The sequence below is a fragment of the Eupeodes corollae genome, chromosome 3 (genome assembly GCF_945859685.1).
Source record: "Eupeodes corollae chromosome 3, idEupCoro1.1, whole genome shotgun sequence".
In the NCBI taxonomy this organism is placed as follows: Eukaryota; Metazoa; Arthropoda; class Insecta; order Diptera; family Syrphidae; genus Eupeodes; species Eupeodes corollae.
Genome location: NC_079149.1, coordinates 65,547,095 through 65,564,166, shown reverse-complemented (window position 1 = coordinate 65,564,166; position 17,072 = coordinate 65,547,095).

Sequence of the window (17,072 nt, the reverse complement as noted above, 5' to 3'; positions counted from 1 at the left end):
CATTACATTACTTATACAGATGTTAGAAATAATAGGCAACGATATTTCGCAGTATTCTTTGGAGTGATGGAATACAAAAAAAAACTATTTAGGCGTAACTGTGTAAAGAATGAATGAATATGGAGGCGGCAGCACGCTTTTCTTCATCTGGTGTTGGACCGATATTCCAAATCTACGATATCATAAAACGGAAACATCAGTTGATATTTTGAAAGAAGTAATGCTGAGGTCACCTAGATGTAACTTTCAGCAAGTAACGGCCCCTAAAGAAAACAACCTACCGTAAATAATACACTTTATATTGCATAACACACGGATAGGGAAATTATTCGTTTGATAAATAAGTTCATCAATTTAAATATATTTTCCCCATGCTATCTTTCATTGAATAGGTCCAAAATTATACTAGATAGACATTGGGCAGGTTCAGGCAACATAAGGGACTTCAGTTGCAGTGAACTTCATTCTTTGAACGTACATTTTGACCAAGGCAATTAGTTATTTTTTCAAGTATCATGAATTTCAAATTCACAACTTTACTTCAAAAACTTCTATTTAAAGTTCATAGCACAAAAAGTACAAAATAAATTATTTTCTACAAAACACTAATCAGGCAAGCTACAAGTCCGTTACGATTTGTATTTTATATTGTAAGGAAATATTAGTTATTTTTTTTACAAATTGACAAGGAACAATTTTACAGAAAGCATTAAATAAAGTTGTGCAGAAAATATATAAATCATAGAGTAATAAAGTCAGCTTTCAGTTGAATGAAAAAACATTTATCAACTGTCATTTTGAGTCAGAAGTTGACTTGACTGGATAGTTAGGAGGATTTTTTTACTAACTTTCCAGTCAGCTTTTCATTAAAGTTGCCTTAATTGGAAGGTAATTTTTTGACAGCTGGTCAATCAGATACTAGAAACTTGCCTAATTATCAAGTCTCATATCGTCTGAACTTGCCCATTATCAGCCATCTTGCAGCAATGACTTGGATATTTGGTGGGATGTGCCTACTCATCACTATTGATGTTTAATGTCAATCAATTTGAGCATGTTTGCTTTTGAGAATTGGAACCTCGATCTAAAACACCGTTCGTCTACTTCTTGGAACGGATTATTTCGTACTTTATATAATTTTTTTCTAGTTTCGACTTCAATTTCATGCAATGATTTAATAATTTGTTTGTTCCATTAAATTTAAATCACACAACAATCCTTGAAATAAGTTATCCGTTTGTTAACGCGACTTAACTCTAACACACGTTTATTATTACGTGTTCTGATTTGAAGTACGTGTTAGTCTTGTGTTAGAGTGTTTATTTCTAGGGATGCAGGTCTTTCAACTTTGGACCAGTAACGAAACAACGAATTCAATTTACGTACGGACTACCTCAATGTCAATTGTATTATAAAATGTAGAAATGTTATGAAACAGAATAAATACAAATATTTTAGGAATCGAAATGGCAGTATTTCCTTTCGTTACGTATCACGCTTAAACTTTGTTATTTTGACCAGTAATTTCAAACTCATTATTATTATTTATACATTTTATTAAACTAATATTTCGAAGACAAATTTTCGAGTAATTTGGAAGAAGAAACTTTTTACCTCCCCAAAAACTTTTTACAAAAATAAGTCGTTTCTTTATTTAATAAAAAGAGAGTTATAAAATATTTGTACTTTGTTGTCAAATTTCTGAATTGCCAATTAGTTAATACAAAAATCAATTAATTAAAAATCAAATTTTTGTAAGAATCCAACACAATCAAGCTAACAGATTTTAAGAAAAAAGCTTTAAATACACCATGTCAGTATTCCAACAATTTTGATGCAAGACGAAAACAGTACTAATATTTTCTTAAGGACATGTTAAAACTTCTAATTATGATCATGGTAGACACGTATACCTGTTTTTATTTGCGAAATGAAGGAACTATATGCAAGTATTGCATTCGTAAATAATTTCGAACTCGAGATTTTAACATGGCATAACAATGGTCCTTTAATCCGTCCGTCTGTCTGCCTGACCATGTCCTAGTTACAAAGTTTAGCTTTGTATTTTTAAAAAAATAAATTTTATTGGTTTCTCTGTCACAATCTGCTTAATACTAACATATAATTTTCTTACTCACTAGTATTTATTGAAAACTTAACCTAAACTTAAGCTATGAGAACATTTACAAAATTATGTTCTCAGACATAATTTGATATTGTAATTCAGTATATTAATGCATAATCAGCACACGCGCCGAAATACTGTAAGAGTATCGCTTGTGCTGATTTGCTTACATTGAAATTTATCGCATTCTTACTGCGTGATAACTCTTCCCTCCTTAAAGTCATTTACCTGGGGTAGAATGACAGGAAGTTTAATTTCAATTTGCTTTGATTTTCTATTTTTACATTTTTTATAAATTAATACAATACAAATTATAGATGCAAATATATACAATATAAAATTGGAAAATATAGATATTTCTTTAAAATTTTCAAAAATGTTAAGTTTCTTTATGTTTTCTAAATGTAAATTATGTAAATATTCCAAATCTAATTTTAACTTTTTTTCTGACAAATTTCCTTTTAATATTGGGGGTAGAATCTGAAAACTAGTAACTTCTGTATTAGAGTAATTTTTTCCATCTATATTAATTGAATCATTATTGAATTGAACCAGATATGTACCATTTAAGACTATTGTTTTTTCATTATGTTTGAGATTTCCTCTAAAATTTGAAATAAAAACGATATTATCTGTTATTAATTCTATAATGGGTTTCTTATAAAACTGAAAGTCACAAGAAGCATTTAATTGTTTTTTAAGCTGGTTAAGGCAATGGTCAGGTGTTAATTTTTGAAGTTGTTTTTCTTTACATATGGTAGTTTCTCTTATTTTGTCACATTTTTCCATAATGGAGAATGTCTCGTCGTGAGCTGTTATAATTTCATTACTTTCTAAATGTATTCTTTTATTCTCAATTACAGTAGCTCGTATTATAACATGATTATAAACCTTATTTGAAGTTTTTGGGAGCGATATTATATATAGCAAAATAGAATCCTTTTGAATTATGAACGGTTCTGCGTATTCCATAGCCTCTATTTCATTTTCATAGGGAAGTGTTTCTATTTCAGAAACTATTTTCTGTATTTCAGTTATATCTAATAGGTTTGTGTTGATAATTCCTGTTTTTGCCAAATGGTTCGCTGATACAATTTCTTTAAGTTCCTGTTTGAAGATAATTAATTTGTTGAATAGCATTTGTTCGTATTTATCTATACTTGCTCTATCTTCTCGTCGAATGATTTTATTGTAATTTTCTATTAAATCTTGAGTAACTGATTTTAGTTCATTGTTAATTTTATATTGGTTGTTATTATTTTCAATGATTTCATTTTGTGATTTCAATATGCTATCCCAGTCTGTGGCATCTGGGTTTCCGGCTATCCACTTCCATGCCGCGCCTATCCAATCTATGGATCTTTTGTCTCTATTCCTTATTAGCAGCTTTTGCAATAAGTTCTCCGAATCTGTAAGTTGGTCAAGAAGTTGTGGGTAGAGGATACTATTTTTGTCTATTTCTTTCTCGATGGTGGGCTTTATATTCAGTATAAGGTCTTCATATTTTGTTAGGTTAATAACATGTATCATTTTGAAGTGGCCATGTATTATTTTCCCATTTCCTTGTTTTACTTCAATTAAAGGAGTGTTGTATTCATATACATTGAACGCAGCTGATGTTAAATATAGAAGTAACCTAGAAAAAAAAAGAATAACTTTATGGAGACGTATTTTTAAGCTGAGATTTGTGGATCTTTCTTCCACTTTCGGTTAGAATTGTAACCCTGTTATCCTTTGCTACGACTTCTTTTGAGAAAAGAGGCTTTTGTTTGCCATCCCTACGTTTAATTGCGGCGTAAACTGTATCTCCTACTTGATAAGTTTTAGGTCGGTGTCTATTTCGGTTTGCTCTTTTTAATTTATTTTTTTGATTCTTTTTTATACGTTCTAACAAATCCTCATTTACTTTTGACTGGAAATCAACTAGGTTTTGATAATTTAATCTTTGAGCCTTTTCAAAAACACATCACTAGGTTTCTTTTTAGTGACAGAATGAATTGAATTATTATATCTGTCTACAGCTATATTTATAATTTCCTTTGTAGTAAAGTCCGGGTATTCTTTCTTTAAACAGCGACTCAATTCGATTATGGTGGAGTGCACTCTTTCTATAGTGCCATTGACTTCGCTTTTCTGTGGGGGTGTAAGATATAATTGAATTCCTAATGTTTTTATATAATTCGATATAATGGGACTTATGAAGCTGCTTTCGTTATCCGTAACTAAGATTTTAGGGACTGTAAAATAATGTAGGATTTTAATTATTTTTTGCCTTAAATACAATGCAGATTTTTCTTTTATGTGAAAAAATTTAGAAAATTTTGAAAATTTATCTACGCAAGAAATAAATTTCTCGTGATCTATTTCAAAAATATCCATGTGAATTATTTCCGAGGGATAGGTAGGAATAGGTGTTTCTTGGAGTTCTGGTTTGTGGGGATTTCTATCGTATTTGCTTAAATTGCAAATTTCACATTTTTTTGTATACTTTTTTATTAGGTTCGTCATGCCTGGGAAGAAATAATTTTCTAAAATTTGTTCTTTATTTTCTTTATAATTTCGGTGAGCCCGATTATGTTCCTTTCGAATGATTTCAAACTTATTATTTTCATTTCCTATGTCTTGAACGAATTTTTGTGAGATACGGATTTTGAATTTGCTAAAAAACTCTTTGTAGACTTCCTGCAGGAGTTGAAGATAGCTTTCGAGAATTTTTATACCGTTAAGTATATTTGGGTTTAGTTTTTGTTTGAGAATTTCGGTTATATTTTCTTTATTGATCTATTGAAGTTTAATGAAGTGTCGGCGATAATTCGGGTGAGGCTCTTCATATATTTGCATGTTATTTCCTTCGCTAAATATTAGCTGGTTTTTAAAGACGTTTATTGGTGCCTCACAGTGTGGGATAAGGTCTGAATTATCCTCTTCTGCGCTGTGCATTGTTGCTGAACTTGAATGAGTTAAGTTGTTAACTTCTAACTTCAGTCTCGATAACGCATCGGCGACTTTATTAGTTATTCCTGGCTTGTAGACAAGTTCATAGTTGTATTCCTCTATTCTCGATTTCCATCTTTTTAGTTTAGCGTTGTTATTTCTGTTGCTAAACGAGAATGTCAGAGGTTGATGGTCCGTTAGAATCTTTATTTTCTTTGCACCATATAAATAGCTCCTTAAACTTTCGAGAGCCAAAACTATGGCGAGCATTTCCTTTTCATTCGTCGCATAGTTTTCCTCTGTTCTATTTAGTGATCTGGAAATAAAAGTTATGGGTCGGTCTTTGCCCATTTCGCCCTGTGAAAGGACAGCTCCTATAGCGGTGTTCGACGCATCCGTTGTTAAAATGAATGGTTTCTCGAAGTCGGGGAAAATTAAAATTTCAGATGAGGTTAATAGTTCTTTTAAATTTCTAAACGCTTTTAGTTCTACACCAGTTAGTTGAATCTTGATTTTACTTGATTGGTTGGCTCTTATTTGAGCCTTCTCCCCTCTAGTAAGATTCGTTAATGGTTTTGCAATTTTAGCAAAATCCTTAATGAATCTACGGTAATAGGAAGTTAAGCCAAGAAATCCTTTAAGTTCTTTTAGGTTTTCTGGAGGTTTCATTTTTTCAATTGCCTCAACTTTTTTAGGGTCAGGTTTAATTCCTTTGTTTGTTATCAGATAACCCAAAAATTCGACTTCTTCTTTAAGAAATTCAGTTTTGTCTAAATTTACTTTAAAATTGGCTTGTTTTAGTTTCAGTAGTATGAGTTCCAGATTTTTAAAATGTTCCTCAATTGACGATCCAAAAATGATAATGTCGTCTATATAGACGAAACATATTTTCCCAATATACTCTCTTAAAACGTCATCAATTATTCTTTGAAAAATAGCTGGTGCGTTTCGTAACCCAAATGGGAGTCGAGTATATTCCCATTTTCCATTCATCGTGGAAAATGCTGTTTTTTGGATATCACTTTCTTTAATTTTAATTTGATGGAACCCGGACGTTAAGTCTATTGTTGTAAAATATTTCGCTCTTAATAGGCTTGCAATTGTTGTCTGAATGTCTGGTATAGGATAGGTGTCAGGAATTGTGACACTGTTTAATCTGCGATAATCCTGGACTAATCTGAATTTTCTTTTTCCACTCGCGTCCGATTTTTTCGGCACAACCCACAATGGAGAGTTGTACGGACTTCTCGAGGGCCTTATTATTCCGTCCTTCAGAAGCTTTCGTATTTGAGTGTCAACTTCTTCTCTCATATGAATCGGATATGGATAGGATTTCGTATATATTGCATCGTCGGTTGATGTTTTAATTTCTGCTCTAATGTTTGTGTCAATTGTATCTTCATCATTTACAGGACCAAATACATTTTTGTATTTTTCTAAAATTGTTCTAAGCTGTATCTTTATATTCTCTGGTAAATGTGTGTCTCTTATTTCAATGTTATTTACTTGTTTAGATTCTTTCTGTCTTAATGGAATTTTAATATCAGGTTTGATTTTCAAAAAGTTTTCTTTCTGTCTATAACCGCCTCAAGTTCTTTCAATGTATCATCGCCGATGATACCATCAAAAGTTCTGAGTCCTGGTAATAAGTAAAATTCTAAAATTGTATCGTTTCCAATACTTTTAAAGAATCTTGCAGAAATTTGTTTGTTTATTTTAATTGATCCTCCAGCTGATTGTACTGAAAAAGGCTCATTTGTTGGAAGTGCTTTTGTAGCCAGTTCAGGTTTGATGAAGTTTTTATTCGCACCTGTGTCGATTAAAAACTTCAGTGTTTTATTATTTTTTGTTAAATATTCTATGTAGGGGATGCTTGACTTCCCTCTATCATAAAATTTATTTGTCCTTCTTCGAAATTTTCTTCTATGTCTTCATCCACGGCAAGGGGCGGTTCCTCATCGAATTCGTCTGTATATTTTTGAAGATATTCTTCTTCGTCAAGGACGTCGGTGTGGTAAAGGCGTTGGCGTTTTTGAGGAAGATTGTCGGAATTTGGGGTATTGTTTCCAGAGTTATGATTAGAATTTTGATTATTATAAGGTCTGTTCATGTAATTAACCTGTCTAGAGTTTATTGATTTATCAACTTCCATGGGGACTGGAGGTTTTGGTTGAGTTGGCCTTGGCGGTGGAGGTCTATTAGGGAGTCTAGGAGCATTATTACGTTGATAATTATTATTGTGTTGGATATTATAGGCCATGTTTCTATTTGGAAGATTGAGTTGAGAAGGATTATTATAATGCGGTTTTACAGGTCTAGGTTGATTCTTGAAATGTGACATTATCTGGTTGACTGGGGCAGTCACAGTATTAAAGCCTGCTTTTGAGTGTAAGGACATATTCCTAAAATTGAGGTTTTGTATTTCAAGGCACGATGCATATGCCTCAGGCAAGTTTTGTGGTTTTTGAATCATTAATATTTTCGAAAGATCGCCGTTAAGGCCGCGTATGAATACGTCTAGAGCACGATTTCTATAGCTCTCGTTGAGTGCGTTTATAGTTTCTGAACTATAGTCTTCCGTTTTTATTTTATAAATGATTAGGGAAAATTGATGGTTTACAGTTGCGTAAAACTCATCAATACTTGAAGAACCTTGAGAGAGGCTATTTAATTGGTGTTCTAAAGTACGAATATCCCTCTTGTCTGCATAGTATTTGTATTTTGTATTTGTATAGTCTTTATTCAATTATTAAGAAAAAAATTACAATAATTACTTATAGCTAGTAGTAATAATAACGAAATTAAATAAATAAGTGACATTTTTTGTTTTGAAAATAAAAACAGAGTTAAATGTCACATCAAAGAAAATTAAAAACTTCAGTGAAAAACAAAAAAACTCTAATATTCTTATATATTATATGTATATATTTATTCCCGATACAGTGAACTATAAACCAATCAAAAACCATTTATATAAAAAGAAAAAATATCAGTGATGATGCTGTATTATCGAATAAGTGTATTCGATTAACAATTAACTAATTAATGGCAGCACAACTTTAATTTGCTCGTGATTAAATTCAAAAAGCCAAATTTTTACTTGCAGAGAGAGACATTTTTTGATTGACAACCAGTCATTGCCGAAAATATTATACGACACCAAAGCTGCATCCGCACCGCCTCTTATTTTTTGTCTTATACTTTGAAGTATAGACCTATAGATTGGTTTATTCTTTACAATTTCGTAATCCTTTAAAATTGATTCAACATTATGAATCCATGAGATGTATTGGACGGGATTACCGTCAAAGACATGTAATTCCTTTACGCAATCGGGTAACTTGCTTATTTCTAGCAGTTCCTTTTCCGTCTTAGGACCTGGTGGAGAAGTTGGAAATACAGGAATTGCACGTACTGTTTCTAACGAGTTTAATCTTCTCTGAAGATTTTGAGTAATTTCAATCTGAGAGTTGATTGCACCTGTCAATTGCGTAACAGCATTTTGTAGAGCTTCTATTGGGCTTCCATTTCGAATTATTTTTGATTTAAAAAATTAAAGAGGAAATATAAAAATGTTTTATTTACCCTTTCCCAATAGTTTTGCAGTTAATAGAATGTTCAGAAATTTGGAATATTTGATGATTTTTTCTTAAGTAAGAGAAAGGATTTGTAAGATAATATTTAGATTTTTTCTTTTAGGTGACTTAAAATCTTAGATTTTTTACAAGATTTCTTTTGATTAAACTTTTAGATAAATTTTGTTCAATTATTTTTTATTTAAATATTTAATTGTATGTTTCGTTTTTATTTCTAAACGATAACTTCCTATATTTTGGTTATATGTATGTAATCTAATATTTTTTCTTGTGCAATGGTTTTTTTCTTTTTGTCTGGTTTATTTTTTCAATATTCACTTAGTAGATATAAAATATTTTTTTCTTACAATTTAAATGAGTAATTAAGACTTACGATATCAGACAAATTTTTAAATAAATCTCCATCGAACAGCTTCGTGTTACTCCTTTTTAGTGTCCGCCGTTGAGTTTGGTGGGCCTTACTGAGGCACTCGTCTGTTACGTTCGGATTTCCCTTGATTTCACGCCGGAATTCTCTTCACTTGTACTTCACTTGTGCCTTTGTTTCACAAAGAATATATCAGTTTGTTGCTTTGGGGTATTATTTTCTGGACTACACGCACTGAATTTAACTTGTACTTCACTTTTTTTATTTGTTTCACGAAGTTAAGATCAGTCTGTTACTTTTGTATTTTATCCTTGACAATTATTGCGCTGATATTATTTTCTGGACTACACGCACTGAATTTAACTTGTACTTCACTTTTTTTTTTAATTTGTTTCACGAAGTTATGATCAGTCTGTTACTTTTGGATTTTATCCTTGACAATTATTGCGTGTTTTTTTTTCTTGTACTTCACCGCACTTTTATCGTTTCACAAAGTTAAAAAGAATTTCCTTGCTTCAAAATCAGGTTAACTGCTCGGGCGCCAGTTACAAAGTTTAGCTTTGTATTTTTAAAAAAATAAATTTTATTAGTTTCTCTGTCACAATCTGCTTAATACTAACATATAATTTTCTTACTCACTAGTATTTAGTGAAAACTTAACCTAAACTTAAGCTATGAGAACATTTACAAAATTATGTTCTCAGACATAATTTGATATTGTAATTCAGTATATTAATGCATAATCAGCACACGCGCCGAAATACTGTAAGAGTATCGCTTGTGCTGATTTGCTTACATTGAAATTTATCGCATTCTTACTGCGTGATAACTTCCTTGTAGCCCAAACTTTTGGGTAAATTGAGTTCAAACTTTGAAACTAAGGTTTTAAGCAGATTTGCGTTTTTTTTCTTGAGATCAACAAAAATCGAAAATTGTAATTTAAAAAAACGAACTGATAGATTTTTATTAAATTTGTAACATTTTTTTATCAGACATAAAATATTTATTAATATATTGTAAGTAACTGCATACCAAAAATATTTTTTAACAAAAATTTAAAAACATAACATATACTCTATTAATTTAAAAAAAAAAACACTCTAACGATTTTCAAAAAAAACAATAATTTTATTGAGAATGCAAATTGCATTTAAATTTTTGATGATAAACTTATTTTGCAGAAACATTTTTAAATATTAAATTATAGTATTAATAGACTTGAATACATGAGAAAGTTTTTAGGGCCTAGTCGACCATTTTATTTTGATTTAACAATTAAGGTGTTTTAAGCGACTATTGTCTTCTGTTTTGAACGTCGAACTTGTCGTTTTGTAGAAACTGAGTACAGTCAATGATTCTCGGGAATTTTTTCCAGGAGAGTCCTGAAACTAAAGGACGTTCTTATCCCTTACCTTTCCACAATCATAACCCTTCCCACACAAACAAGCCATACTAGCCAACGTTTATGTCACCAACTCCCATCCGACCTCCCACGTTGTAATGGTGAAAAAGCTAGACACCGCTCCTCTATCCGGTGCTCCTTCCCACCCTAGGTAACCTAGCTCAATTGCTGTTTACCGATCCTAATCATTTCTTTACATATCAGAATGATAATCTTAACATCAACTGACTCCTTACCCTATCTCTTCCTTTCCAACCACCTCTTACCTTTATTGGGCTGGATCTAAGGTGTTAAACGACCCGTGCCGATGATTAGCCTGGCTGGGGGCTAAATTCAAAAATAGCTTAGTCTCTAACGGAGTATCCGGATCATGCGAATTTCTATAAAAAACGAGGTTTTCGCAGATAGCGGGCCTCCTGCAACAACCAAAGGTGAACTCGCGGTTGGTGGGCCTGGGATGTGCGTCGTCTTCTCTCCCAACATAGGGTGACGATGCGCCCATGCCCTCTCCAATCACGACTTCACCCTATAAAAAAATCGGAGAAACATTCCCTCCTTAATGGAGGCAGAGGACGACCTAAACATGGTTCTTCTGAGCGAGGACGAACTCTTGGGTTCATCTTCAGACTCAGAGGATCAGAACAAAACCGTGGTATAGGATGATCTGCCTAATTGTAGCCAAAATGCTGCAGTTAGTACAGATTAATTTCCAACACTCCATAAAGGCCTCAGCTTCACTTCTTCTTCGTCTGGCAAGAAACGGGGAAGACATTGTACTGATCCAAGAGCCATGGAAAATTTATGGGAGAATGCAGTTGAGAAGACCATGCCTACGCTGAAAGGAGTGTCGAACAGAAAGACCGAAGCATTGGGGTGCAAAACCAGATGGCGTAGGCCAACAACCGGGTAAGGTGAAGAATAATGTTGAACGAGACCAGTTCTTGGTCTTGTTTCTGGAAGCGTTGAAAGAGTCACTGCCCAGGCCGACAAAGTAAGTAAGAAAACGTATCCAATAGACGAAACCAAAAAACGTTGATTTTTGGAAATAAATATAGTCTTTAACAATTGCCTATATAACATTTCTGTAAAATGAATAATTAACGAATTGTATGCGAAAGACAACAAAACTAGTAACAAAAAATTTAATGCCCCTCAAAGACAGAGCTTAACTCTCGCCACATACCTAAGGTCTAAAAATATGACGGGTGCAGTCTTATGAAATGAGCTGTTTTGGAGTTGGTCCTACACCTTGGCTCTAAAATATCATGGATGAGCATTCAAACGTAAAAAAAAACTACAAAACATTATGCGTAGATACGCAGACGGTGAAATAGGTATTCCAATAAAATACGGACTCAAAACACAAATAATAATAATAATAACTTTATGTTTCCGACATTTTTTTTTTCAATAAAATTAATACTACTACTATTTTTTTGCTCTTTTATAAATTCAAAATTTGTATTTTCTCATTTTTTCTATATTAAAATAAAATTATTATTTATATAAATGCTACGAAGTTTAATCTTTACAAAAAGGTCTTAAAACTTTGTAACCGACCCTCCCTGCTTCTCTGTGAGAATTAACTTAACTTTGGACATGACTTGAGTTCAGTTTTGAATGTCTTAATATACCAAAGTAAAGTACTTATAATTAGTTTAAATATTTAAGTGTGTTCAATGCTCATTGTACTTCTTCATATGTAAGTATGTACGCACAACGTTCATTTTGTCTTTAAAAAATCTTAAAATCCTCAGTTTTTTTTGTAAATTTAAAGACGTATATTCTAAACACGAAAAAAGCTATTAACACTTCTATTTGTCACACGTAAAATAAGACACTCAATAACAACAAAAACAACCATTCAACACCAGTTTAGGTAAGTATATTGAAACCTCTTTCCAGTAAAACGTTCAAGAATTTAAATTCCAATAACGTCAATATTATGTGCTTAAAATTCAAAGAACTCACCATGCCTCACTGATACCACCCCCGAGCGAGGACATTGTCATTTAAATACATTTTTTTTTGTTCAAATGTCATGATTATGATAGTATTCGAAACACGTTCGGGTTTTGTCTTGATAAACTCAATATTGCAAGAGTAATTTGATCTTCTTGTATTGCCATTATATACCTATTAGGTGTATGTTGCTGTCCTTATGGAATTCCATTTATAATATGGTGAACTTTTATTTAAAATATTGGTTCAAAATTGATTTAGTGAACGTGCATCATGCAATTGAGATTATGGACCTTCAGGAGTATTTTGATTAGTTGAATTTAAAAGTGATAAAGAAGGAGGAGTCCGACTAAATGACTTATACTAAGACGTAAATATTTTAGTTTTAAGTTTTACTCTCTTAAGAAATAAGAAACGTGTATGTTAGGGGATATAAACATTTTTTTTTTAACGTTTCACGAATATTCTATTGAAATTTGAAAAAGGAAATACTCAATAAATTATTTGAATGTAAATTATGTTCTGAAATTAGGTGCAACAGCGGAATTTAGTAGAAACGTCTGGTTGAGCGCTGACAATAATTGGTTGAATGGAGACTCAAGGGCTTCTCAAATGTTTTAGTAAAATGGCCATCCAAACCGTTCGATTTGATCACGTCGACTTATCAAGCGACAATTCTATGCCAATAAACCTCAAACCACCACTGCCCCGAAGACCAACAAATTTCAACCTGATTAAAATTTCAAACATGGCGGTAATTTGAAGAAAAATGTTTTCTTTCAGCTTGTTAATGGTCTGAACCCGAAGCATCTATTTTCCTTATTCGTATAAGATTCTTCAACAATAAGTTTTGTTGAAATACCGGAATTGGGTTGTCCTGTCAATGCGACAAGTAATATTGAGCTTTTTTTAATTGATGGTATATCTTCATGTGGATTGAGCCAGTTCAAGGGATTGAAAAATCGTTTAGGGTAAACACTGGATATACTATTTTTATCTGATACTGAAACTACAGTATTAGCCTCAGTTTTTAAAATTATAAATTAAGATCGATATAAAAAAAACAAAGCCTATGTAAAATATAATAGGACAAGAGTTGCTAAATTATAAAAAAAATTTTCAATTCGAAAACGACTATTTACAGAGTATTCTAATTCTTTATATAAAAGTTATATTTCTAAAATAGAAAGTGACCTTAAATCTTATCCAGATAGTTTATAGAAATTTGTTAATTGTAAAAAGAAAACTAGTGGCTACCCAAACTCTTTGTCAAATTCATCGTCAACTGGTTATGAGCGTAAGCTTTCACAGATACAAACAAATCCTTCTAGATACCTACTGAACAAATCCCAGACACAATTGCAATAGGACGGTGTTCTAATTTTGCAAATAAATTATTATTTAATCCGAATGAAAATGACAATTTGTTGATAAGATATTTTATTAAGCTATTTTGGTATTTTTGTTTTTGGAATGCAAACAAAAAACTTATTTCATTCTTTTCCCAACGTTTCGTAAGTGTTTCTTACTTCTTCAGGAGTTCAGGGGTGTCTTTATTCAATTTTACTTCCATTACTGTATCCTTCCAACGACGGCACTGACACAAAATTGAAAATAAATTAATAAAAACAGTATAAATTAAATAATAATCATAAACAAGAAAAACTATCACATTAAACAGAATTGACACTTATGTACATCACAGAATTTTCGCAGGAACTTTTGTTGGCTATAATGCTAAACTAATAATGCATAGCTTTGTTTTATACTGTCGAGTGTCGATGTCTTCTTTTGTGTTCATTGTCCTTTTAATTTTTTGCTGGATACGTAAGCTTTCCAAAGTGAGACTTGTGTTTAAAGAGCCTAATAAAATATCTTATATATAAATAAAATAGTTGGTCAATCAATTTGTTGAGTTTAAAAACTTTTTTAAATATTTTTTGTATGTTAGCAGTAATTTTTGAAGAAAAAAAACAAACGACGGTATCCATAACCAGTTTACCGAACTACACCACTCAGAACAAAAAAACCGAAACAATTCAGAACTACATCAAAAATTGTCAAAGACTTGAAGTTCCACTCGAAAAAAAAGTTCACAAGAGGGTGTCCATAACGTGTTCGAAAAAAAAGAAAACATTTTCAAAAATTCAAACTTCTACTGTTATACTCCGCCCGCTCACCTCACCATCATCCAAATAAAAAATAATGATCAAATGTTCGTTTCATATAAATATATATTTATAAAAGAAGCATTAATTACAAACTAATAATAATAAATAATAAATTAGTAAAACTTAAATAAATCTAGGTACCTGCACTACATACATTTAAATTTATATGTAGATAAAAAAAATCCTTAAAAGAAGTTTGATAAGTCAAATTTAACTTACAGCTAGAATATTTTGTCATAAAAACAGCAGAAAACATTGGGTCACTTTTATTTTTGTATGAATTCAGGTCTAGACAATATTTTTTGCGTTTAAATAAAATAAATTGGGTGGAGCAACAGTCCGTTGTGAACTAGGGCCTAGCGATTTACAACTCTCAACTTTTTCTATGTGTGAGTATAATGTTGTCAGGAATGGAGGGGACCTACAGTTTATATGCAGAATCCGAACGGTTAATTTGAGAAAGCACTTTTTCATGACAAGAGTTACTCTTGGAGAATTTATCAATTCTTCGCAAGAGGCAGTTCCCTTGAAAAGACTTTAGATGACATAGACAGGGATCGAACCCAAGACTCCTGGCATGACAGTCCAACGCATTTACCATCATGCCTAGGGTACTACTATTTTTTGCTTTAAGATTGATGAAGTTTCAAATGGAAATGGAAAAACAGAAAAGAAACACAAAAAAATTGGATGGTGAGTTTATGCTGACGGTTAGAAGAGTACATTTAGAGTTATTTTAGTGGACACTTCAAAGTTTTTTTTTTTTTTTAATAAAAAGGGAGTAAGATTCCTATTATTCAGGCACGAAAATTTATGGATGAAAAAAGAAAAAATAAGAAAGATTGGAGTCCAAAAAGAGAACATTTTCTCTTTAAAAGAGATTTCTGGAAACCCTATACAATAGGGGCACATTTTTCGAAGTGAAAAGTTTTCCGTCCGAAACTCACAATAAGGGAAATGTAAAATGTCATTTTTTCGGACGGAATCCTGAAAAAATGAACCCACAATAGGGGTGACTGTTAAACAGAGTATCATAAAATTGGATGAGTGTTTTAGTACAGGCCCTGATGGTGTACCATCCTTCATCTTACGAAAATGTTTTGCTTCCTTTTCATATCCGTTTTGTGTTCTCTTTAATGAGTCCTTAAATATTTCGAATTTTCCTAATATAAAGGTATATCAAACTGACAAGTCATAAAAAGTATTTCCAATTTTGTTTTATGGCTGAAAATATCAATTAAGTCAGTTAAATTTTAGTCGTACAAGTATGAGACTAAAGCAATTTTTAGTATGTCAAACTATGGTGCAAATAGTCTAATAGTTCAATCTATTTTGTAATATTTGATAAATTTTATACCTCTGTATAGTCTATAAATGATAAACAAAAATGCATTAAATTCAAAACTATATTATTAAACAGCTTAGAATAACTAATTTAGATTATAAGTATTATTTATAAGTAATGTTGCCGTTAGTATTTAACGAATTTAAATAAATAGTACCCATCAGATGTAAATATACTTATTTTAACTATTGAAGTGGAATATGAATATTTTGGGATTGGTGAAAATTGAAGACCAAGTGACACTTATTTAACAAGGTCTTAGGCAAACGTTAGCGCAATGATACCGATAAAAAGATCAATTTTCTGTTTTTGTATCTATTTTTAAATTTATTTAGGAATTATTTAGTTAAAATTTCTTAACTATCTTATTTAAACATTCCATCAAACTACCCGTGTTTTGTTGGAAAATCTATCCAAAGTATAGTAGGATTTTACACGAATAACAAAAACAAAATCCATAGTATGAATACTAGCGATAAAAGTTAGAGGTATAATCTTACTAGAGATGGATTTTTGACATTTATACGTGTTTCGAATGAATGTTATGTTATTTCGTTCTCAAATTTACAATTGATATTGGGCAGGTTCGGACAACATTAGGGACTTCATTTGCAGTCAAATTCATTCTTTGAACGTGAATTTTGACCAAAGAAACTACTTAAAGTTTATAGTAAAAGAATTAACAAATATATTATTATCTACAAAACACACGTCAGGCAAGCTACAACTCTATTACGATTTGTATTTTGTATTGCAAAGAAGTATAACTTATTTCTATTGCAAATTGACAAGAAATCTTTTAACAGAAAATAGTGAATGAAATTGTGCAAAAAATACATATGTACACTGTAGAGCAATAAAGTTCAGCTTTCAGTTGAATGAATAAACAGATCAATTGTCATTTTGATATAAATAGATTTGACTTGATTTTTATGGAGATTTGTCTTGACTAAATTTCCAATCAACTTTCCAAAAGAGTTAATTAGAAGGCAAATTTTTGGCAGCTGGCCAATCGAATTCTAGAAACTTCCTTTCTTCGCCTGAACCTGCTATTTGCATTCGTATGTATCTCGATGACTGTGTTCTTTGAGTAGTTGTGCTTTTGGAATCATGCGTTTTCCATTGGGGAACAAATCAATCTGTTACTGTTGATATTATTTAGTTTTGTTA